Consider the following 26684-nt stretch of genomic DNA (forward strand, 5'->3'; position numbering starts at 1 on the left):
TCCCACTTCTCTTCTCAGAAAAATTCCGATTTTTCCCCCCTTCACGATCCCTCTTCAAAACATTCCTCAGGATCTCTAAGTGTGTCTTCATTGGTTATCTGAATGGCCCTCCTTCTAGGAAGGTACGTTCACTTTCTTTCCTGAAGCACCTAGGAGGCATGATGACTGATATTCCTAAAAACAAAGCACACATGGCTTTGCAATCTCTCTGGCCTCCTCTCCATACTCTGGTCTCCTCCCACATAGGTCACTTCCTCAACAGCTGCCCCTCTCCTCTGGATCACTACTCCAATGGTATTAGAGCACAGGTGACATGGTTTGTTCCTTTGGACCAGAGGGTGCCCCCCCCCTCCCCCATTTCTGGAGCACACTTCTCCCCTGGGGAAGGGGAGGAGGCTGTGGGTAGCTGGGCAGAAAAGCTGGCTCAGGGATACACAGGACGTCCCTGGTGTCTGGGTGATATGCTTCACCCTGCCCTGTCAGAGCCAATTGGCTAAACTTCTTTATTCACAGGTATCTTCTCCCAGGACTCTACTTCTTCCTTTCTGTCTGCTTTCCTTTGGGGACACTCGGTCCAGCAGAAGTATCTAAATATCCGTTGGTTTCAAAGGTCCCTACAGGGTTCCTGCTCCGTCAGGTGCAACAAGAGATATGTCTGGATATTGCCGTCAGCGACAGTTAAGAACTTTCCCAATGTTCTATGACAGTTAAGAAGCAGTCTGCCTGGAGCATCAACAGCTGACTTCTGGGTCAGAGGTCATGAGCTCTGAGGTTCCTCAGGTGTTGCCTGGATAAAAATGCCCTTTTACCTGCCTATAAAAAACTGTATGGTTTTCATTTTGAAGTATGTGTTCAGTCATATTCAGTACACTGTTTCGCTCTTTTCACAAAAAATCCTGACTTAAAGAATTCTAGGTATTTCTCTATGTCCATACATTGATTGGATAGACCTGAAGACTAGGTTCCCGGAGTTTAGGAGCCCACTGGGCAGCACTCCTGCCCTAAGGAGGCTGAATTCTGCAGGGGTAGAGTATTGACATTGGGCTGGATGGGAACAGATTGGGAAGCTGACTCAACCTAGGCAAAAACTGGGGTCATGAAAGGGTCAAAGTTCTGTCCTGACCTGCTAACAGATATGGGGAAGAAAAGGACATAATTTTTTTAACCTTATTTATTTTGAGAGAGAGAGAGAGAGAGAAAGAGAGAGAGAGGATCCTAAGCAGGCTCTGTGCTGTCAATGAGGAGACCGATGCAGGGCTCAATCCCACCAATTGTGAGATCATGACCTGAGCTGAAATCAATAGGCACTTAACCAGTTGAGCCACTCAGGTACCCTGAAAAGGACATCATTTTTAAAACCCCTAAAAGTGAACCATTTTCTTCATCGTAGACCTATTTATTTTTACTTTGTTTGAGATATAAAGCAGAAGGATACATAAAACCATCATTTAAATAATAATCATCAAGCAAACACCTCTTGATATGTGTCTTCTATAAAGGCAGAATCTAGTGCTTGAAGTTGACTGATGGGGGAGGGTACGGGGCAAACAGTGGAAAAGGACAGGTAAAAGCATAGTGGTGAGAGTTTGAGGTGAGTACTTAAGTCCTTTGACAACTAAAATAGTATTCGATTGAAATTCTACTGCTGATTCTTATCTTTTCCTTATGTAATGCACTGTTTAATAGTGTATGAGGTGAGTTTTAGAATCTGATGATAGGTCTTACCTGTTTCGGGGAATTGGGTTGGGTTTTGGGAAATACTCTTGATCTCTCAAAATATCTGATGAGGATTCGTGGAGGAGTAACTGTGGTGATAATTTGCGAGAATCAGAACAGCCGGCAAGAGAGGAGTCTGGCTTTGAACTAGTCAACCCACTACAAACACACCTTCCACCTGCGCTAGAAAATGCTCTGCTTACTCTTTGGCACTGCAGTTTCTGTTTGTTTGTTTTTTAAACACAGTCTCGACATAGTTGTTCATTGGTTTTGCTACTGAAGAGCTGTTTGTTCTTATTCCACAGGGGTATTGGATTTCATGGTCTCTGCCTTCAACTAAAGGAAGGATGATGCCCGCTCACCACTTTGGCAGCCATTTTGTTCAAGTTAAGAGGCCCCTTAGTTACATTCCCAGGATTACAATCAAATACAGTGTATCTATATAAGAAAAAGAAGACACTGCAACCCCAGTTTTTTGTTTTGACATTCTAGGAATAAGCTAGCAACGCATCTACAGTTTTAGTGTGGCTTTCTGGGCCACGATTTAGTTGGGAATAGGCACACCTGAGATTTGAGTGGAGTGCCTAAGACCCTGGGCTTGGGCGTCAGGGAAACCAGGAGTAAAATGTTGGCAAATATCTTTCCAATTACTTTTCAGGGTGCAAACCCACAGAGGCAAAATGAATTTATTTTTTCTTTTTATAAAAGTAGGACAATATAATTTGTGTAGTAATTTATGTTTTTAACTTAATTAATAGAAATGAATATATCACTTAATAGCAATCTGTAGCTTATAATGTCTACATCGTATTTTACTGTGTATATTTAACCAGCCTCCTACTGTTTATTTAGGTTGCTTTCAATTCTTTTTTTTTCTTTAATTGGAGTATAGTTGACACACAATGTTATATTTCAGGTGCACAACACAGTGATTCCACAAGTTTATATTATGCTACGCTCACCACAAGTGTAACTACTATCTGTGACCATACAACACTGTTATAATACCACCGACTATCATCCTTACATTGTACCTTTCATTTCTGTGAGTTATTCATTCCATGACTGCAAGCTTGTATCTCCCAGTCCCCTTCATTCATTTTTCCCATCCCCCCCTCAGCCTCCCTTCAGGAAACCACCAGTTTGTTCTCTGTATGTACGGGTCTGTCTGCTTTTTTGGTTTGTTTGTTTATTTTGTTTTCTAGATTCCACATAGAAGTGAAATCATATGGTATTTGTTTTTATCTGTGTGACTTATTTCGGTTAGCGTAATACCTCCCAGATCCACCCATTCTGTCCCACAGTTAATTGTTTGCTTTTATGAATACTGCTGCAATTACTAATCTCACTTCTGATTATTTCATTAGTATTAAAGACAGGAATCTGGAATTTTCCAAACTGCGTATTTTAAAACGTTTTTCACAATAACTTTCAGAAGTTATCAACAAGGAAGAGAGAGCAATATTTTTGCACTGATGGTAATGACTTAGGAGAAAGAAAAACTGATACTTGGCAGAGAGGGCAGAATAGCGAGAGTAGTGTCATTAAGGAGGTGAGAGCCTATGGGATCTTAGTGCCCAAATGGGTGTTGGGGGGGAGGCGATTTTAAATAGAAGCAAGGAGAACTTATCTCTGGTAGAGAGCCGGAAGATAGAATACATGGGAGAAGATGCTGGAAGGTTGACAGTGGGGGTAGGAAAGAGAAGTTCTGATTGCTTCGAGAAGTGAAAAACAAGGTCATGAGTTAGAGTGAGGGGAGAGGAGATGATGAAGGTTTGAGAGAAGAAGATGGTAAAATAGAGTTGATTCTCATTATTTGTGGATTTAACATTTACAAATTCACCCATTTGTTCAAATTAACTTGTCACCCTCAAACATGCAGTCTTAGTGTTTTCATTTGCAGATATGTGCGCACTCAGAGCTATGAAAAATTGTGGTCACCCGACATGTATGCTCCCAGCTGAGACTGACCAAGTTACACTGCACTTTATTGTTTTAGCCCTCGTGCTATGAGAAAGTGACCTTTTCGTTGCCTATTTAGAGCCATACTTTTAGCACAAAATGGTGCTTTCGCTGTCTAAAATGCCTACCTCCAAGCATAGTGCTGAAATGCTGTCTAGTGTTCCTAAGAGCAAGGAGGCTGTGGTGTGCCTTATGGAGAAAATATGACTATTGGACAATTCAGGCATGAGTTATAATGCTATTGTCTCTGAGTTAAATGTTAATGAATCAATAATATAGATTCAGTAAGATGTCTTTAAATGAAAACACACAAAGAACAAGATTATATGTGATCAGTTGATGAAAATGTGGCCAGAAGCTTGTAGCAACCTAACTCTGTATTTTTCCTAGGAGCACTGGTTCAGTATGCATTAGTTCACTGTTGCTGGTGACATCAAAGAACGTCACTGTAGCAAATAACAAGAATTGACTGTATTGGAGCACCTGGGTGGCTCAGTTGGTTAAGCGTCCAACTTCGGCTCAGGTCACGATCTCGCAGTCTGTGTGCTCGAGCCCCATATCGGGCTCTGTGCTGACAGCTCAGAGCCTGGAGCCCGCTTCGGATTCTGTGTCTCCCTCTCTCTCTGCCCCTCCCCTACTCATGCTCTGTCTCTCTCTCTCTCTCTCAAAAATAAATACACTTTAAAAAAAATTTAAAAACAATTGACTGCATTTGTCTCAAAGAATAGGAGAGTGAATGAAATAGGGAAATTGGGCATCATAAAACAAGAGTTCATTTGACTTAAAATTAGAAATTTGAAGTAGGATCAATCAACGTGATTGTGTGTTTTCCTCCAGCCATATTAGCTGTACAAAGACAGGTATGAAATATGCAAACAGCTGGTATTAACTAGGATTGTGATTCTGCCAAATGAATATGGTGAGTCCAGGCAGTAGTTGAGGGGTTAAGAATATATGCAAGAGAGCAGTTATGATAGTGCTCCTTGTGGCTTAACGTGTGTGTGCGTGTGTGTGTGTGTGTGTGTGTGTGTGTGTATTTTATTTATTTATTTTCAGTATAGAGGGAGTCAGGCATTGTATAGATTTATGTCTTTTTCAGTGTGGAATTCAGGATTTTAAGTTTTCTGAGGGCAGTTTGTCAGGATTAGGATCCATGTTCCACCAAGTACTAGCAAGATAAGCTTGTAAATCTGGTGACCGTGTTGTGATTTGTTCAACCTCAGTGAAACAACCACTGGTAGAGTCGTATGGTATTTGCCACACTCAGCAAAACTTTCTCCAGTGGATCACAGCACTATATTCACCTATTGGAGCTCTGAAAAACAAAAACCTTCCCCAGTCAAGAATTAGTAAATGGGAAGACTGGAACAATTTATGTTATCTAAAACCACCACATTTTAAAGACTTGACCATGATATTTAATATGCCCGTATAAAAAAACTATTAGTGGTAATGGTACACGCGTGTTGATTAAAACTTGTTTTCCTCCAAACTCCAGAATTCCATGATCTGTAAGAACAGAAATTTCACATAGCACAAACTTTTCTAGAGAATAGAGAAGTGCGTATTTCCCAACCCATCTTTGAGGCCAGCACAACGGTGACACCGAAATCAGACAAGGACTGTGTAACAAAGAAAAATTATAAGACAACATCACTCATTTATCTGCATAAAAAATGCTAGGTATGATAAAGAGCATACTAAATTCAGCAATATAAAGAACAGAAACTACATTCTGACCAAGTTGGGCTTATCCTAGAGATGGAAAAGTGGTTACCATTAGAGAATCTCTAAATGTAGTTGATCATAGAAATATAGAAGAAAAACCTACAAATACTTCAATAGGGGCACAGAGAGAATTTGGTAAAATTCTATACTCTTCTATACTCTTTTATGATTTAAAAAAAAAAAAGCTCTTGGTAAAGACATGGTAAGAAACAGAAGAGAACTTCCTTAATATGACTACAGTTAACTACCCAAAACCTACAACAGACATTAGAATCATCTCATTAGAAAATCAAGAACTCACTACTACCATGCCCTTTCTACATTATTCTGGTGGTCCTCGATAGAGTCATAAATCAAGAAAAAGAAATAAAGAATGCAAGGATTAGGAAGGAAATAAAATTGTCATTATTCACATCAGATTGTCTACATAGAAAACCCAAAACAATCTTTGCCTCAGCTATAAAATGTTTGTTTAAATGGACAGAAAAAACTACTTACATTTCTTGAAAAAAAATTTTTTTTAAGGTTTATTTATTTGAGAGAAAGAGAGACAGACTGTGAGCAGGGGAGTGGCAGAGAGAGAGGGAGTCACAGAATCTGAAGCAGGCTCCAGGCTCTGAGCTGTTAGCACAGAGCCCTACGTGGGGCTCAAACTCATGAGGTGTGAGATCATGACCTGAGGTGAAGTCGAGGCTTAGGGAAAAAATCAAAACAATAAAAATAAACTCAGTAAGAAAACAAAATTGAAGAGCATAGTATTGTTGCAAACTTTCAATATCACAAATGGAATCATATTTATGTATCAATTTACAACAGTTGATTTTCAGCTGACCGAATGTTGACATTTCATGGGGTACTCCTCTAATATACATTGGGAATAATCTGTTTCTTGAAAGTTTGGCAGAACTTGCCCATAAAACCATGTAAGTTACACACACACACATACACACAATGAGTTTGTGTAAAAACTGATGAAATTGAATAATGTCCGTAATCTAGTTGATAGTAATCTGCCAATGTCAATTTACCGATTTTGATATTGTCCTACAGCTATAAAAGGTGTCACCCTTGGGGAAAGATGGGTAAATGGGCATGGGATTCTATTCCATTCTCTTTTGCAACTTTTTGTAAATCTAAAATTATTTTAAAATAGAAAGTTAAAAAGAAAATACATGGGCCTCTTATGAATGACATTTATTTATTTATTTTTTTTTATTTACTCATTTATGTCAAACAGATAGAAATCATGTAGCACTCATTTCTTAATCCAACTCATTGTTGCTCACGTTAACTAGAAATGGAGTCCCTTAAAAAAACCTGTGTCAAAAAGCAAAGTGTTCCACATTTGTGTTTCTCAAAGCTGGTGCTATGGAATTTGATCTCTGCAGTAGTAAGCTCATGAGTATTAATGGTTGTTGGCTAAAAATAACCCCCAGGGAGGTTACCTGGAGTTCTCTGTCATCCACGGGTATAGAGGCATTTCTGCAACTGACTAGAAGAAACCTTTTTGTCATCTCTCTGGTCACAGTTGCACTAAGTGCACTCAGCCCACCATGTGGCCCTTCGCTTGTCATTTCAATGGATCATTGGGCAGCTGTTATAAAGGGAGTCTATCCAAAAACACCAGGATCAGAGACCACATTCAAGAGAAGCTCAAAGAGGAATGAATAATGTGAGGCTTTTAGTTATCATTGAATGTTATCCTTTATAAAGTGAGAGTCAAAAAGGCTTTGAAAAAAGTCACCTTGTGAAATGACACAGTTCTATCCATTCTTTTTTTTTTTTTTTTTTTTTTTTTTTTTGAGGAATAAAGGGCTCAGTTTCATTAGGCAGTTTATTAAAAAAAAAAAAAAGCTAATAGCTAGATATTTAAAGCCCCTGGGTTACTTTCAATTTTAAAAGTCTATTTCTAATGTTCTAAAGTTAAAAATGGCAGAAATATTTTTACACAGCTTTGTAATTTCTTTTTCTGCCATAGGTGTTCATGGGTGTCTCAGGCTGGTCCACCAGATGGATGTGCCTGAAATCTTTGCTCTGAAGAGATGTGCCATGGTGGTGGGAAAAGAAATCCAAGCAAGCACCAGTGGAGTATTCCAGGCTGTCAGAGGTCGCTGAGGTAGAAAGAATGAACATGATGCCCTGTGCCTCTCTACAGTAGGAAACTAATAGGACCAAGAGTTAACATGCTCTGAGGACAGTGCCGTATTCTGAGGTAATCACTGACCTTCTGGTCGAGAGGCTCTTCTGTATATGGCCGGGGCTGGCCCAATCTTTCTTCAGTCTTCCACTGAGCTAGTTTTTATTTTTTCTTCTCTTCACACAGAGACCTTCTCCTTAGATTCCTAGGAAGCGGGCCACTTGATGGAAGAAAATTGAGTAACTTCCTCCTTCATAGAGCATTTCAAATAATAATAACAATAATAATAATAATAATAGAATTATATTATATTATATATATTATATATAATAATAATGTAATTATATTATATATATATAATAATTATAATATAATATAATTCTATTATTATTATTATTATTTTTAGTGTTGTCATGTACTTCATTAAATGGAGTACTTGATTTTGTCTCAGTTAATATTAGGAAATGAATTCTAATGATTTTCAGATATTCCCTATCTTTATCCTGTAAATATATTATCTTATTTCCAATGATTCATCCTTGAGAAACAGGTGACATTTCATAGATAAAGCAATGCTCACAGAAGACCAGGATCCTTCTGTTCCATGGCCAAAGCACTAGGTTCTCAGGTTCCATTTCCACCCTTGATTTGCCTTGCATCATCTCCAGCTTCCACGTTGAGGTTAAAGGGATCTCTAATGATCCTGGATTCTTGCATCACTTATTTGAGAGGCCAGCCACTTGAAGCTGAGGAAATAGGAGGAGTAGAATCCCAGCAGACTCTGAAGAGTGACCAGCAGAAATCAACGCTGCTGGCTCTATCTTTACTGGACTTCAATTTCATAAAGTGAAGGTGTCTTTCTTACCATTTGAGGATCCTCCAACAGTGGTGTTTGAGTCCCTCACCATTATTGTACTCTGATGGCTGGACACGTAGTACTGAGCAAGGAGGTGGGACACAGGGATGGGAATAAGTGTGGCCCTATGTCCATGGCTCCCTTAGTCCCCTGTGAATGCGGCTGCATATGATTATGCCAGGAGACAGCCTTAGCACAGCCCCAGACATTGTTCCAAGGGAGACACAACTGCCCAGAGTTGACCCTCCCGATGAAACCCACTGGCCATCCCTGAGCTAACAAAGGGATGAGTTACAGACTCATAGTGGCTGAGGGAGTAAAAGGACTTCAGAACTAATAGAAAATGATATTTTTAATGAGATAAAGTTAGAGAAAATCTACTGACAGCTTGCAGAATGTCTGAGAGACAAGTTAGTAAATGCGCCAGGGAAGTACATTTAGGAAGGGGAATTGTAGGCAAAAACCCTCTCTGTCTTGCCCTAGCATATTAGATATTCACAGACCAAATAGAAACGATTTGCTAGTACTTGTTTGATCTCTGTTTTGTGAGTTTGGCTAACTGAGAACTGACTATGTGACAAGTCAGCTAATCGATATTTCTGTGTGCCTACTGTGTGTTAGAAACTTTGGTAGATAGGAACAGTAACTAAGAAGACGTATCATTTAATGCTGGATAATGAAAACCGTCGCTTCAACACAACGGCTATCATTTTTAGTGAGCGACATGGATTTTTTTTTTTCCTGTTAAAAGTGTACATTTAACCCCAAATATAAGGCAGTAATGCACAGTGGTTAAGAACACAGACTGTAGCCAGACTGCTCTCTGGTTCCAGTCCCGACTCTGCCACGTTATGGCTTTGTAACATTGGGTAGGTTTTTTCAAACTTTAAAGATGAGGAGAATAATACCTACATTATATGATTAGTATTAAAATGAAATGAATTCGTATTTGAATACCGCTTAGAACAATGGCTGACAAAGAGTACTATGCCAGTTTATTAATAAATTTTTAAAAATCTCTTCTTTGTGTTAACAGGGAACAACTGTATGTATTATCAAATCTAGCTGAATTGCAACAGACATGATTATCTGTCTTTCAGTCAAAGAAACTAAGACCCAGAGAAAGAAAACATCTTGGCCAAGGATCCAGTCATTGGCGAAACTGATACTCATATCCATTTACATAGAATACTGCCCCAGAGAAACAGGCAGCAGCCATCAGCATTGAGACAAAGCCGTCCATAAGCAAAAAGATTACAACTCGTTGGAAGCTCAGATGATTAGTATTTTTTAGCAGTATTTTAAAATTAAGGTAGGTACATTTTTTAGACACAATGCTACTGTATACTTAATAGACTATAACAGTGTAAACATCATTTTTACATGCACTAGGAAGACAGAAAGATCTTTGGACTTGTCATGGTCACTTTATTGCGGTGGTCTGGAACCAAACTCACAATATCTCTGAGGTATGCTGTACAAAGAGCGTAAGTGACACGATGGTGAAGCTAGAGGGGAGAACCACTGGTTCCTTTGTCCTGGATAATGACACCCAACAGTGCCGATCTTTGGACTACTTTTCCCTGTTGTTTCATTCCACTGACTGAATTTGATTGTTTTGCCTCTAAGTCATTTTGTCTGCATGACCACAATTATCACAATAAAAATAGCAAATGTTCATCACCGACAAAAGTTTCTACATATCCCATGCTTCAGGTAATCACCGATCTGCCTTCTTTGACAAAAGTAAATAGTTTATGGCTTGTTTACCTTTTGTAGAATTTTACATAAATGGAATCATATAGTATGCACTATTTTTTAAAATCTGGTTTCTTTCATTCATAAATGTTTTCAGAATCATGTGTTTCCTTTTAACTGCAGAATAGTAACCCACTGCATAGTGTTATGGGTAGAATGTGTCTCCCCCCACCCCTCCCCATGAAAGATATGTTGAAGTCCTGACCTCTAGTATTTTAGAATGTGGCTTTCTTTGGAAATAGGATCGGTACAGAGACAATCAAGTTAAAATGAGGTTATTAGGGTGGTCCCTCATCCAATGTGACTGGTTTCCTTATAAAATAAGAAACTTTGGACACAGAGAAATGCACAGAGGAAAAATGATGTAAGCACACAGGGAGAACATCAACTACAAGTCGAGAAATTCCTGAGGCTGCCAGAGGCTAGGAGAGAGGGCTGGAACTGATCTCTTTCAGAGCACGTAGAAGGAACCAAACCTGACACCTTGGTTTTGGATTTCTAGCCTCTAGAACTGTGAAACAATAAATACCTGTTGTTCAGGACACTTGTTATGGCAGCCCTAAGGAACTAATGCATCTGGATATACACTAATACACGTGGGTCTAGACTAACACATATGGATATACAAAATGTGTCTGTTTATCTCTACTAATAGACATTTGGGGTTGTTTCCAGTTTGGGGCTATTAACAAAAGCCCAAATGGCAGCTTTGTGTGGACATGTGTTTTCATTTCTCTTGGGTAATTATCTGAGAGAGGAAGGATGGATCCCATAGTAACTTTTCCAAGTAACTACCAAACTCATTTCCAAAGTGACTGTACCATTTAAAAATCTGACCTATGAAAGGCAGCCCATGAGAGTTCTATTTCCTCCACATCCTTGCCAATATTTGGTTTGACCGGTCTTTTCAATTTTAGCCATGCTATTAGGTGACTGGTGGTATTTCACTGTGCTTTTAGTTTGCATTTTCCTAATAACTGATAATATTGAGCATCTTGTCATATGCTCATTTACTATCTGTATATCTTCTTTGGTGGAGCATCTATTCATTGTTTTTGCTTATTTTGCTGGGTTGTACATTTTCTTATTACTGAGTTTTGAGTATTTTTATACGTTCCGGATATAAATTCTTTATTAATTTATAAATATTTTCAAACTTAAAAAAATTTTGACTTTATGTTTTGCACAATGTAATAAAGTATATTATAGTTCTGATGTAAAACCTACAGTTATAAAACTTCTAGAGGAAAACAAGGAGTGGACATTTGTGACCTTGGGTTAGGCAAGATTTCTTCATTATGACACCAAAAGCATGAACCATGAATGAACAAATTGATAAAATAGACCGTATCAAAATTAAAGATGTCTGCTCTTCAAAAGACTCTGTTTAAACTGATGGTTACTGAAGGAGAGATGGATGGGGAGATGGGTTAAATAGGTGACAGAGATTAAGGAGGACACTTGTGATAAGCACTGGGTGTTGTATGTAAGTGATGAATCATGAAATTCTACAAATCATGAAATTCTATGAATCGTGAAATTCTACACCTTTAACTAATATTAAACTGTATGTTAACCAAATGGAAATTATTTACTTTTTAAAAAATGTTTATTTATTTATTTTGAGAGAGAGAGAGAGAGAGAGAGAGGTAGAGAGCAAGCAGGGGAGGGACAGAGAGAGAGGGAGAGAGAGAATCCCAAGCAGGTCCTACACTGCTGATGAGGGGCTCGAACCCACAAACCATGAGATCATGACCTGAGCCGAAACCAAGAGTCAGATGCTTAACCAACACAGATGCCCCAGCTAAAGAGAATTTAAAAAAAATTCAGAGACAAAAAAAGAGACTATTTAAGGAATAAGAAGACAAACAACAAAATGAAAGAAAATATTTCCAAAATGCACATCTTGTACAAGACTTTTATCTATAATATTCTTGAAACTCAGTAAGGAAATAGTGAACTCAATATTAAAAAAGGACAAAGTATTTTTTCTTAGTCTGTAGCTTATCTTTTTCATTTTCTTGTTTTCTTCCAGAAGTTTAATAGTTTTAGATTTTACACTTAAATCTATGATTTATTTTGAGTTGATTTTTATAAATGGTATGATGTATAGATTGAAGTTCTCTCTCTCTCTCTCTCTCTCTCTCTCTCTCTCTCTCTCACATAGGATATTCAATTTACCACTCACCTGCCTTTGTACCTTGGTCAAAAATCAGTTGTCTATACTTGTTGATATGCTCATATATATTTAGAATCTTCTTTTCTATTGATTTATCTTCATGCAAATTCCACACTGTCTTGATTACATCTGTTTTATAATATCCTCGAAATAAGGAAGAGTTTGGGGCACCTAGGTGGCTCAGTCAATTAAGTGGTTAGGTGTCTGACTCTTGATTTTGGTTTGGATAGTTACTATTGCTGTCTTCAAGTTCATTAATCTTTATTTCTAATAATATCTAATCTGCTGTTAATACCATCCAATGTAGTTTTCATCTTAGACATTGTAGTTTTCATCTCTAGAAATTTGATTTGGATTTAAAAAAATATCTTATGTCTCTACTTAAATTTCTGAACATGTATGATATGGTTATAATAACTTTTAATGTCTCTGCTAACTCTAACATCTATATCAATTCTGGATTGATTTTTACTCTCATTACTGGTTATATTTTTCTGCTTCTTTGCATGGCTGGTGACTTTTAAACTGGATTCCAGGTATTGTGAATTTTACCTTGTTAGGTGCCGGACATTTTTGTTTTCCTATAAATATTCTTAATCGTTTTTCCTGGGATGCAATTAAGAAACAGGTTGGCCTTTTTGTGTCTTGCTTCTAAGATTTGTTTAGGTAGAATAAGAGCAGCATTTAACCTAAGGCTAATTATTGTTCACTACTGAAATAAGATACTTCTGAGTATTTTACTAGATGTTTCATGGGATATGAGGTTTCCCATTCTGGCTGGTGAAAAGAGGTCATATTTCTGGTCCTGTGTGAACTCCAAAGACTGTTTCCTCTGATCCTTCTGGGGCGGTTATTTGCTAACATCAAGTATTTTCATCACACATATGCACTGAACAGTACTCTTGAGGATACTCAAAGGGGGTCCCCTGCAGATCTCTCCCATCTCTGTTATTTGTACTGCAAATGCTAGCCAATTTGGTCTCCATGGATGCTCAGCTTAATCTACTCAACTCTGGGAAACCACTGCAATCTGCTTTGGTTTCCACCCCCTGCATCATGGTCTAAGAACTCTCTTACAGAATTAAAAGGGGCAATTTTAGAGCTCCCCTCATTTGTTTCCTGTCCCTTACAGATTGCTGTCCTCAATGGCCTGATATCCAGTGTCTTGAAAACCCCTGTTGCATATATTTTGCCCTTTTAGTGGTGGGTTTGTTTCCAAGAGATGGTGAAACTAGTTTCTTACTTCAACTTGGCTAGAACTGGAAGTCTTACATCCCAGATGGAAAAGGACTTCAAAAGGACTCAGAGTTTTATAAGATTATATTCAAAATGTCTAGGATACAATTTAAACACATTTGATATGCAAAAAAGAGAAAATCTCAATAACTCATAAGGAAAAAACACTCAACAGCTGCCCACCATGTAGTGATGTGAATCCTGGTGATCTAAATCCTCTAAAAAACTTTAAAGCAACTATAATAACTATGTTTCATGAAATAAGGTTGAACAACCTTGAAACAAATGGAAAGATAATAGTTCTCAGCAGGGAAAGAGAAGCTGTAAAAAATAAAATGGACATTTTAGAACTAAAAAAAGTAAAGCAATGATGACACAGAAAAGAATCTACAAACTTGAATAGAGCAATAGAAAACATCCAATTTGAATACCAGAGAAAAATTTATTGGAAAAAAAGCTAACAGAGTCTCAGGGACCTGTGGAATAGTATAAAAAGATACAAAATTCATGCCAGTTGAAACCTATGAAAGGAGAAGATGGTGCAGAATAAATATTTGAAGAAATAATGACTGAAAACTTCCAAAATTTGGTAAAAGAGATAAGTTTACAGTTTCAAGAAACTTAACGAACACTTAACTGGATAAACTCAAAGAAAACCATGGCCAGATACATCTTAATCAAATTGCTGAAAACCAACATTAAAAAAAATCTTGAAAGCTTCCAGAGAAAAAAAATTACACACTACATTTGAATGACTGTGGATTTTTCATGAGAAACAATAAAGGACAGAATAAAGGGACACAACACTTTAAAAGTAGTAGAAGAAATGAACTGTCAACCCAGGATTCTCTATCCAATAAGAATACCTTTGAAGAATGAAGGAATAATAACAACAGTCTGAGTTGAAAGAAAACGAAGAGAATTTTAGTCAAAAGCATTTCTTCTCTAAAACAAATGTTAAAGGAAGAACTTCAGGAAAAAAGGAAATTGTACCATAGGGAAACTTGGAACTTTAGGCATGAAGGAAGAGCAACATAAGTGGTAAATGACTAGGTACATATGACAGATTATTTTCTCCTCTACATATGGAATACGTATGTACATGTGTTCTCTGGAATACATATGATGATACAAAGCCAAAATTATACTATTGCCTGGGTAGGTTTTACTGTATGGAGATGTAATACATATGACAACTACAAATACAACATAAAAGGGGGAGGGTACATTTTCTACATTTAACCCAAAGAGGTAAAATATTAATTTTAATAGACTATAAAAAGGGACATATGCATGTAGCAATGACTAGACCAACCACACAAAGGGATAAAGACAAAAAGAGAGTAGATAAATTAAGATGAAATATAAAGTTAAATATTTCAAACGTTTTCACAAAAGGGGAAGAGAGGAATACAAAATAGAGGGGGAAAAAACCAAAATAATGGCAGACTAAAACATGAACTTATCAATAATTACATTAAATATAAATGGTCTAAGCACACAAAATAAAAGACAGCAATCATTAAGTTGGACAAAAAACTAAGACTCAAATATGTGTTGTTGAGAAACCAACCCACTGAAAACATCTTGATATATATATAGGTTAAAAGTGAAAAGAAAAATATGTAATGTGCAAACACTTAACAAAAGAAAGCTGGATTGTCTCTATTAATGTTAAACAAAGTAGACTTTAGAACAAGGAAAATTACCAAGAGGCATCATTATGTAATAAGAGGGTCAATTCACTAAGAAGACATACAATCTTTTATATGTATGCACACACAGAAAACCAAAACAAAACCCCAAAAATGGTATTAAAATACAACTGGAAGAACTGCAAGGAGAAATAAACAAACCTACAATTATAGTTGGAGGCTTTCAGTTTTGTCTTTCAGTAACAGAACAAGTAGACAAAAACATTACCAAGACCATAGAAGACCTGAACAACACCATCCCACCAAAGAATAGCAGAATATACATTTTTTTCAAGTGCACAGGAAATACTTATCAAGACAGAACATATACTGGGTCATAAAAACAACCTTAACATATTTAAAAGTATTAAAATCTTTCAAAATATATCCTCTAATCAAAATGGTATTAATCTAGAAGTCAATAACAAAAATATCTGGAAATCTCCCAATTCTTAGAAATTAGATAATAATCTAGATAAGAAATTAGATAAGAAACAATCCACGGGCCGGAGAGCAAGTATCAGAGTGAAAATGAAAATACAACATATCAAAATTGTTGAGGTAAAACTACAGTAGTGTTTAGGGGAAAATATGTTATTAAATGTATATATGAGAAAAGACAAGAGTTAATGATATAATTCTTCTTTAGGGAACTAGACAAATAACAAACTAAACCAAAGTTATCAGAAAAAAAATAAATAATAAAAGCATAAATCCATAAAATAGAAAACAGAAAAGAAATAAATACCAGAAATTGACTTTTTCAAATGTTCAATAAGAATGGTAAAACTTTGTACAGATTAACCAGAGAAGGAGGGAGAGAGAGAGAGAGACCAAATTATAAATATCAGGAGGGAAAAAGATGGTATCATTACAGACCCAACATATGTTAAAAGTGTACTAAGGGAATATTATAAAGAACTCTACCATAAGAGACTCTTTATTAAATATAGAGAAAAAACTGAGGGTTTGATGGGGGGATGGGAGAGAGGGGAAAGTAAGTGATGGGCATTGAGGAGGGCACTTGTTGGGATGAGCACTGGGTATTGTATGGAAACCTATTTGACAATAATATTAAAGAAAAAAAAGAACTCTATGCACATACATTTAACAACTTCAATGAAATAGAAATTCCTCTGAATACACAAACTACCAAAACTCACTGAAGAAGAAATAATTTGAATAGTTCTGTGTTTTTTAAGGAAATTGAATTCATAGTTAGGTAGCACAGATCAGTATGGACAAGAGAAAATAATCAAGACTAACCTTAACTTCCCTCTGCTGAGGAATGAATATACTGGTCTCTGAAATCTAAGATTTTGGTTGTTAACTTATTTGATGAAGGGTGTTGAGTAGTGGGTTGAGAAAGACAGGTTTTGAGCAAATGTCTTGAAATAGGAGAGTGATATGATAAATGGTTCCTAAGGTCTTAATCTCCTTAAATTAAGGAGTTTTTGGCAAATTGTTTTTGAATTGGTATCTACTTAGAATAGATAGCCTCTAAAAACAGGGATAATGACCAGGGGGACATGACAGAAATGTTGTGGTAAAGATTTGATCTAGGCAGGCAGTTTTTAACAATGAATGTAAGGGATAAATCTAAGAACTGGTACAGTTTATATACAACCACATGTTTGTTTTAATTTTTCTCTAAGTAAAGTATTTTTCTATATAAGATAACACATAGCTATGCTTTTTGGGTAAAAGGCAATGCATATTAACTAAGCACTTCTAAAGTATCTGGAAAAAGCTGCCTAATTCAATACCCTTTTCCCTCATCTGTTCTAGACAGTTAAACATGTTTTGGACTAGCCGAATTTCCACAATACTTTTCTTTTTTTTTGACATTAAAATGGCTGAATTCTCCAGGCAGAAAATGAAAACCCTAAAATAGAGACAGAATAACAAGTATTTCTTCTGTTAAAACAAATACAGAATTTAAATACACAATTGAGCTACTTCTGTTTATGTGTTTTAACATTTAAATCTTCTTATCCTATACAATAATTGAAACTGCCCAAAGAAAAATAACCAATTTGAGACTGAATAAAACGAGGTTGGTGGTCTCAGGAACAAGCATATTAGTCAAGTAGTGTTGGCAAAATCCATTTTTGTGTGTAATTTTGAGAATAAGCCTTTAGGTCAGCATTGAGTTTGTGCGTGTGCCGAGAGCTAAAACAATGTGGCCAATGAGAACGGCTCTTGTGTGATGTTCTCAGTTTCTAACTTTATCCCCATCTGTTTGAACATTCCTGCAGTGGTGCCCAGAACAGCTTGTTGGTAACAAGGAGGCAGTTTCAAGGGGCACATTTTTCTAGAGACCAAATGATCTTCAAAACACTCAAGAGAAAATCAAGGTGGTCTTCTAAGCTCTTGGTATTCTAAGTTTTGTTCATGGATCGGAAGTACTGACATATCCAGAAGCTATGCTGGAAATACAGTATCTCAGCCCCAACACCCGCCCCCCCCCCCCACTATGATCTATTGAATCAGAATGTTCTGTCATTTCACCAAGACTCCCAGGTGATATTACAACTCGAGACAATGTGTTTTAAGCTCTTGGAACAGGTTTTGTTGGGAGATGAAAGGTTTACATATTTTAAGAGACAAGTGCTGATTCTTTAGGTGATGGTTTTGGCACTGCAGCTATGTGACTGAACAGCATGCAGGGACAATACAGAAAAGGAAAAGGCCTCTCCTGGCAATGACGCTCAGAAAACTAACCTCCTATGGCACAGCAGAGTTCCTGGAGGTCCTCAGAACGCTTAGCAAGTTTTAAGGCAAGAGTTTCGGTATCAGGCAAGTGGTATTAATGCTTTCCTCGTGTTTAGACAAATCCACCTGTTTTTATAAGTAGGCATTTATGAATTAACAAGCATGTTCAAGAGGTCAATCTTCCAGCACTTTCTCAGACCAAGAGAAAATAATTATCTGTAAACAGTCTGATTTTGTAATCACACAAAAAACATCTCCTTCCTGCAGCAGGGACACAGGGTGAGAAGGTCCAGTCTGTAATTCACAACCTGGAGAGGGGCTGAGTGCTATCCTAGGGTCCAAATTCGGTCTTTCTCCAATTTCCAAAGCACAATCCTGGCCCGAACCTCCGGACACACAGAGAACTCTGCCAGTAACAGTCTGTGCAGGATGAGGAAATCCTTCCTTTGTCAGTCTCTGGCAGTCAGGACCCCTCTGCTTCATTTCAAGATTAATTTTCTAGCTAAATCTTTGTACTCCTCGTTCTCAAAGATCTTTATGAGGAGAACAGACAGATCTGGATGGTCTAGATGAGCTTGACCAAGTGATTTCACACATGGATGGAGCACAGAGCTAGGCTTGGGTGGGGTGGAACTCTCTTCCTTTGTTTCTCTCTTTGGATGTCTGTGTCCCCTCCTGCAACAGCTACTTTCATGACCTTTCGTTGGCTCATTAATGGGATTCCATTTAGAAATGAGAATATAAGCGATATCTAAATGTCTAATAATAAGGGTGTTTTAACCATCTGCTTTTATTGATTTGATCGTTCACCCTGTCATTTTGGGACTCTCTTATGGTGCTGTGCTTGGATACTTAAAATGTTCTTCACTGAATCATTCTCAAAGCTTCTGGAAAGTCCAACAATGGGTTACCACATGGAACCTTCACAGAATCCCCAGAATGCAATGTCCTGATACTAGGAACAGTAAAGAACAGGGAGAGGGATACTGTCTCGGAAGCCAGACACATGGGTGTTGACACCTTAGCTCTGTCACACCTAGCTGTGCCACCTTGGGTAAGTTTCTTAAGCCTCAGCGGGCCTCCGTTCCTCACTGTAATAGGGGAAAAATACTGCCTATTGCAGAGATTCTGTGAGGATTCAGAGAGAGAAGTGTAGATCACTTAGCGAGAAACCCAGGCACTTAGTAAAGAATCAAGAGGATTATGCTCCCTTTTCCTTTGTATTGTGAATATTTTAGTGTGGTTTCCCTAGGGTATGGAGCCTGAGTCAAAACTTAAGAGCCAAAGTTTTGCTGAGGGGGTGCGATACAGGGAAGCAAGAGTGAAGGAACCAGGTAAGTGAGGTAGGGGATGAGAGAAAGCAAGGGCAAAGGAGTGCATTCCAAGCTGTCCAGATTACCTGGAAACTTAGCTGGTTGCTCAGACAACTCCAGAGAGGGGAAAATGGAGCCACTAGATCCCAGAACAGTCTCTTAGGGAGGAGAGAGGAAGAAGAATCTGTTGGCTGCTTTCTATCTCCTCTTGCTCACTGAACAAAGTCTCCCCCTCTCTCTACCACTGGGGTGTAACTCTCTAACATTTCTGGGTTATTTTTTCCACAAGAGCAGTGGCATTTAGCTAGTGAAAGGGCACGAGCCGGCAACTTTTTATGCCTGCCTTTCTGCACACTGCCTTCTGAAAGACCCATCCTGGAAAGCCGGTGGGATGGGGTGGGGGGAGCTTAGGAAGCTTCTGGCATCTGTACTTCAGCAGTGACGGCAAAGCACAAGGGCAGGAAAAGAGAGCCCCGTAGTGTGAGGTCAGAGGTATGAGATGAGGCGGGTTTGGTCCTGTTTCTAGCAACAGGGGAAACCCAAAGCAGCTGCTTGCTGAGGCAGGGCCAAGTGCTGGGGAGCCTGGTGCAATGAGAAGTCAGCCTCCATCAGGAGGGCAAGGCCAGAGGTCGGGCAGCTTCTCTTCAGTAGATTCACATCACCTCTCTGCCCTGACAAGAGTGCCATTGGCGCCAAGCGATCTTCCTGGAGGGTCATCTGTTTCCCCAAGCAGGCGACATAGCCAAGCAAATCTGAGAAGTGCATAAATCGGGTCTGGTATTACGAGAACAGGATACGGCCTTTCAACAGCGTATGAACGCAAAGGGAATGCGACAGTGGCTCACTGCACAGATCTGACCCGGCTTAAGTTTATTTTTAGGGCCCCTCTGGTTAAAGCTCAGGAGAAGGGTTGGGTTTAGAGGCCTTGATTTGCAGTTAGCTTGTCACCTGACTTCAGAGTCCACGCTCAATCACGTAACTGTGCCTACTGCCCCGGCACAGCTGTGCACCAAAACTGGGGCACTATCATCGGCCAGCATGCGCAGAGATGAGGCCTCATGTCTCAGTGCACCTGCAGTGACAGAACCAGAGGTCGCAGAAGACACTGAAAACCCAAGAAAAAAGAAAAGGCTTTAGCAACAGAGAACCAAGAGAGAAATCAAGAGATTGAGGAATGTACTTGTGATGAGCCGTGGGTGATGTATAGAATTGTCGAGTCACTGTATGGTTCACCTGCGGCTAATATAACACTGTATGTTAACTATACTGGAATTAAAATAAAATTAAAAATTAAATACATTAAAAAAATTGTTACATAAAAAAATGAAGGAAAACGAAAGTTGCAGGTTGAAGGGAGTGACCATCAGTTTCAGGGGATGCCAGGAAACCAGCCCAGTAGAACAGGAATAAGAACCAACATAATGGAGACCAGAACAATTTCTGTGGCATCACGGGGGCTGGGAATATTGCTAAGGACTGAGCACCGTGCAACGGAAGTGAGGAAACAGCTGGTATTTTTTTTTCCGAAAGTATTTTTTACTTAACGATTGTCAGAGAAGCAAACGAAGGAAAGTTATGGTAGCTCGAGGAGAAGCAGGGTTGACGCGAGGTATGTCTACATTTTAAATACCACAATTCATTTATTTCATCTGTCCTGATATCATTGGGTTGTTCGCAGTTGTTGACAATTAGGAATAGTGCTGCTATAAATATTCTTGTAAATGTCTTTGGGAACATGCGTGTGCCTGTTTCGGCTGAACGTATCTGTAGGCATAGTGATAGTGCATTTCTACATTCATTGGTAGCACAGTTTATTGATATTTCAGTCAGATCATGTTCATCAAACCATCTGAAATCTCACTGTGTATGTGTGCCTGCTTGCTCTGGAAATTACTGGTAGCGGTATGTCAAAACCCACAGTACATTATTGATACGTGTTTCCTCTTTTGCTAATTTTTGTTGTCTATATTTAGAAGAATATGCAAATTTAGAATAGTCTCTTTAAGCATATACAGATTTAGACTACTTTATATCTTCTTGGTAAATTGAACTTTTTCTCTCTATAAAACTTCCTTTTCTTATTTCTCGTAATATTTCTCATCTCAAAGTTTTCTTTGTCTGATATGTTTTGCTTAGGGTTTGGAAGGAATCTATTTTTTCTATCTTTTTATTAATAATATCCTACAAGATTTTTTTTAATGTTTATTTACTTTTGAAAGAGAGAGTGATAGAGTGACAGAGTGTAAGTGGGGGAGAGGGGCAGAGAGAGAGGGAGACACAGAATCTGAAGCAGGCTCCGAGCTGTCAACACAAAGCCTGATGCAGGACTTGAACTCACAAACCGTGAGATCATCACCTGAGCTGAAGTCAGACGCTTAACCAACTGAGCCACCCAGGCGCCCCTATGTTACAGTATCTTTATATTCTTATATGTAAGATGTGTTTATTATAATCAGAATATAGTTGGTTTTTTTTTTTTTTGATCCCAACTCCTTGGATCAAATTTTCCCATTTGTAAAGTATTTGCATCTGTTTATGCTTATTACAATGATCTAGATGCAAGGTATTTTTTAAGGTGGTGTCAGCATTTGTTCTACTTGGAGGCAGAGGGGAAAGAAAAAACTAAAAAGGTTGAAAATATAAGAGAGGGAGAAGAAAATGATGACTGATGGGTTGTGTTCTAGAGTGGATAGATGGCAATGATATTTGCAGTCGAGAACACAAGACAAGGGGCGGTCTTATAGAGGAAGCCGGGGAGGATTGGTACAGATCTATGTTTGGGGGTGGTATAAAAAGATGTTTAGGAAGATTGTCTTTGTCGGCCTCTATTTTTCTCCCAAGGTGGGAACAAGGTCTGCTAAAATATCTGCAAGCAGAGCTGAGAGGTTTGGGGACATGGAAAGGTTCTGCCAGTGCCACTATGGTCTATGGGAAAGGGAGGGTGACAGTGAGAGAGAGAGGTGTTTGCGAAGTGAGGAACAGTCCTCTGGGCAACCATAAAATCCCGCCCCAACTAGCTGTCTACTTGATTTTCCAGGGAGTCCCCAAGTCCTACGTCCTTCTAGGTCCACATTGTCACAGCTCTGAGGGATCGCTTTCCCAGATTGTGCTAATGCTGTCATTCCAGTTGGAATAAAACCCTGGAAGGAGTTTATGTGGAATGGCAGAAAGGACTTTTTCATTCATCCCCCTGATTTCTGTCTTATGTGTAATTCGATTTGATCTGCCTTTTTTTTCCACACAAGCTGGTACCCCTGTATGCCCTATAGTAAAATCTTCCTTCTATGTAGACTGTGGCTCACTTAATAGGTCACATGCATGTGTACACAGCATGGTGAGATGGCCAGGGAGCCAATGATGCTGGAAAGCTTGTGATTCACTCATACCGACCTCTTCTTGGCTTTACATTTTGCTGGCTTTTGCTTTCTCGACTCCTGAATCCTTAGCATAAAATCCTCACTGCTTGGTGAGACAGCAGGACCCGGTGGTTAAGTCCAGAGGCTCTGAAATTACATTCCCTAGTTTCAAAACATGACTCCATCCTTTACAAACTGTGTTATCCTGAGCAAGTTCTTGACCTTCTTGAGCTTGTTTCTTTATCTGTAAAATGAGGATAAAAGGGTATCATCCTCACAGATTTTTCATGAGCACAAAAATGGTATACGTGTTGTGATGATTGGTTTAAGCTGTCACCTTGGTTACACCATAGTACCCAGCTATTCAATTAAATACTACATCTAAGGGTTGCTGTGAAGGTATTTCATAGATGTGGTCAACATCTGCAATCCAATGACATCAAGTAAAGGAGATTATCCTCTACAACCTGAATTGGTGGCATCCAATCAGTTGAAAAGCCTTAAGAGAAACACTGAGATTTCCTGAGAAGAAAGAAATGCTGCTTCAAGATGGCTGCATCAGCTCCCGCCTGAGAGTCTCTGGCCTGCTGGCCTGCCACAGAGACTTTGAATTTGTCAGCCTCACCACTGTGTAAGGCAATTCCTTAAAGTAGATCTCAGTTGTATACATATCCCACTGGTTCCGTCACTCTGGACAACCCTAATGCATTCGTGCAAAGCAGTTAGCACGGTGCCTTGTTCATCACAGTCCCCACAAAGCATAGACCTATCATTATGATTTTCTGCATATGTGTTTAATATAGGGAATGCTTTCTAGAAACATGGGCTGCTGGGGGTCATCCCTATGAAAAGGCAATCCTGACAGCTATTCATTCTTGTCATACTTCCTGAAGTTGTGACATGTCTCTGTTCCATTTTTCCAGCGCAACGACGTGATGAGCTCCATAGTGTCTTAGGTCTTGCATGGCCCTCTACGTGGCAGCTGATTTTCACTTTTGCTTCTCTGACATTCTCCTGGGAAGGCCACTAGCCACTCAGCCAGCACTTCACATCACCCTGAAGCTGTTCCATGAGGCTTTGCAGCAGCCGAGGCACTGTCACCTGCGTACCCTGTTTAGTTTTGTCAGAGTTGAACCACAAGAATTTACAATAATGGGAGAGAGACCAAAGAGTTAAACCTTATTCAGACTGAGCAAAGCGCCTTCTGGGAAGCTGGTTCACTGGCTAAGAATACTCTGTGTCCTATACATGATACTCTATGTACTGTACTCATTGTACATAAGGAAACAGGTTTTTTGTAGGTCAAAAAGGTTGAATGTTGGCAATTTCATATGCTTCACCGTATAATTATACTCTGACTTGCTATAATGGATTTATATAGTCTCTATTTTTAATAAAAATATTTCTGTGCTATATAGGGCAGTGCTCAACAACATATGTGTATAATTCATGTTGCTATTCTTAGACTTTTAGTTGTAGCAAAAGATCCAGATCTTGGCCTTAATACTTTCCTGGGGTTGGTGTCAGTTTCTTGGAGGAATGGGGAGGTGGGCTAAGCACGGAGGCTGGGTGTGCTCTCTCATTATTGACATCACAACAGGCAGTTTGCAGCATAAGTCTCCAGCCCAGAGTGTCCTCACTGAGCCATTTGTTTGCTCTAGCTGACCCAGATATTACAGTGGGGATAGATGAATATTAGGTGTCATATTATGAGCTCTTCTCCGCCAGTGAGCTATCTTCACTATATTGGGGGTTTTCAGTACAGACAGCACCAAAGATGGGGGCAAAATGCTAAGTAATGCTATGTATACACACACGGGGTTTTGGAAAGGAGAAAGATGCTGAATGTTACTTAGTTAAAAGATTAAATCCTGTCTCATACTTCACATCATCTACATAAATAAGCAAAGCGCCATGTACTTAATGAATGATCAATAAAAATATGAACTGAAGTGTGTCATAGAGTAGTATGAAGGCCTTGACTTTAGAGCTGGATTAACTGGGTTTGAATCCTAGGTCTGTCACTAAATAGTTGTATAGCCGTGGGCAAGTTAACCTCCCTGTGATTCAGTTTTTTCTTCTGAAAAATGGTGATGGAAACAATCCTCTATCTTAAAAGGTTGTGGCAGGGTATTTGTAAGCTATAATGTCTATTATATAAAAAGCATGGTATATGCTGACTATTATTATTGTTAAGTGAATGACTTTTAGTACATAGGAGAAGTTTAAAGTTCAAATTGTGAAAAAGGTCCAGAGTGGGGTGCCTGGCTGGCTCAGTCAGTGGAACATGCAACCCTTGATCTCCGGGTCATGAGTCTGAGGCCCATGTTGGGTACAGAGTTACTTAAATATTCTTTAAAAAATTAAAATTCAAACAGTGTTACAAAGCAGCATTAAAATCCTAAAAACCCAACAATTCACAAACTGCCCAAACTCCAGAAACTCTAGTTTTTTCTTCCTGTATTAGAATGGTATGCTATTAATTACTGCGTGCTATTATGTAGGTCATAGCCAGACTGGATCTCTTGTCTCTTGATTTAGGAAGACTTTTGCTGTATTTATTTCTTCTCTATCCCATTTCTTCCTCCTGGTATTTGATACACCCTTGCCAAACGTCTGAAATGGCTTATGCAATCATTTCTCTCCCTAATAACTGATGACCATGGCATTGGTATTGATCACTAAGAACAGCCAATAAGATAACCTGACCGATACATCCACATCTACTTCCTGAGTTTCAAATTGAAGACGGGGTGTATTTTGTCCACTATGAGTTAAAAACGAATGTATTTTGCTCTTATATTGCTATGTGGCATTTTAGAATTCAACTGTAATCAAAGGAAAGCACTGTTCCAAACTACCAGCTTCTCTGAATGCTATACCTCATGGGAATTCAGAGAAACCCTAAGCATCTTTATCAGTTATTTTCAAAAGATTTATCGGAGGAAGCTTGGCATCTTAACACTGCATGATTTTTCTCGCTGCTCTGAAAACTTCATTCAGATTCACCCCAAAGCCACTGAACTTGCATCAAAAAATCCAGCCTTAGAGCAGAGAAGTGGCCTTTTCAATAAAAGTGATAAAAATAACCTAAAATTTCCAGGGTGCCTTTCTTCTCAAAAACTCATAAAGCCTTTACACAATTCGGTAGAAGGATTTTTATCCCAGAAGGGTTTCTTTCCTTGGGTGGCATTTGATTGGTAAAGTTTCTCAAAGTTTACATATATTTCTGAATCTCCTTCTCATCTTCTGTGGTGGTGGTGTCAGATTCAACACATTTCAATATTCAACACATTTCAATTTAACTTATTATGGATGCCTATTCCTTTTTTTAAAGAAAAAAAGCAGCGTTAAGAGCAGTCATTTTTCTCAGTCCCTTTATCGTTCAGTGTCTCTGGATAGCATTTTGTTCCTAAATCTTTCCTTCTTGTGCAGCCATTTCTACCTTCATGCTTCCATTTCATTTGGGGTATTCCCACTAGGGCTTACGAGCTGACATAGTGCTAATACTCCAGGACTTTGGGCACCAATGAACAGCCTGACTTTTTAATAAGAGTCTCATATTCTATTAACTGCTGTTCAGACCTTTGAGGCTTGGCTCTCCCAGAAAGTTAAATCTGTTTCCTTCCATTGTGTGACGGTTAATCCTATTATCTGTACTTCTCTCCCTCCGTCTACCCTGCAAGTACATTTGTTGTTGGTGTTAAAGAAATCAGCTTATATTCCTACGCCCTTCCGTTCTTAATTTCTTAATTTTTTTTTTCAGTATTTCTTTAATTTCATCCGCATTATTCAAATTTTCCAACTTTGCTTTAGTCGTATGCTCTAAAAGCAAGTATTTCTGTATTTCAGAATCTTTTTTTCTATTATAAGAGCAACATATGTTCATTACAAAAAGAGTCAAACATTCCATATATAATTTCACCTCAATGAGATTAACAGTGCCCATATTCCCCCCCAGTTTTGTTTATAACTTAAAAAAATCCAAATTGAGATCATACCTAATTGGAATGAAGTTTAAGAAAAATCAGAGC

General features: G+C 38.5%; 1 long non-coding RNA gene across 11 annotated transcripts; it reads left to right on the plus strand.

The window, feature by feature from the left end:
* The first annotated feature begins 735 nt into the window (after positions 1-735).
* On the plus strand, positions 736-24607 carry LOC122240977. 11 transcript variants are annotated; one of them, XR_006220854.1, is made up of 6 exons: positions 736-844; positions 2022-2102; positions 3084-3194; positions 7385-7618; positions 9436-9711; positions 23574-24607. It is a non-coding gene; the product is annotated as an uncharacterized LOC122240977 (long non-coding RNA). The 11 variants fall into 11 exon arrangements; XR_006220869.1 differs by lacking the exon at positions 3084-3194 and adding an exon at positions 5177-5361; XR_006220912.1 differs by lacking the exon at positions 23574-24607 and adding an exon at positions 17892-18063.
* Positions 24608-26684: the final 2077 nt, after the last annotated feature.

The sequence above is a fragment of the Panthera tigris genome, chromosome A1 (genome assembly GCF_018350195.1).
Source record: "Panthera tigris isolate Pti1 chromosome A1, P.tigris_Pti1_mat1.1, whole genome shotgun sequence".
Classification (NCBI taxonomy): domain Eukaryota; kingdom Metazoa; phylum Chordata; class Mammalia; order Carnivora; family Felidae; genus Panthera; species Panthera tigris.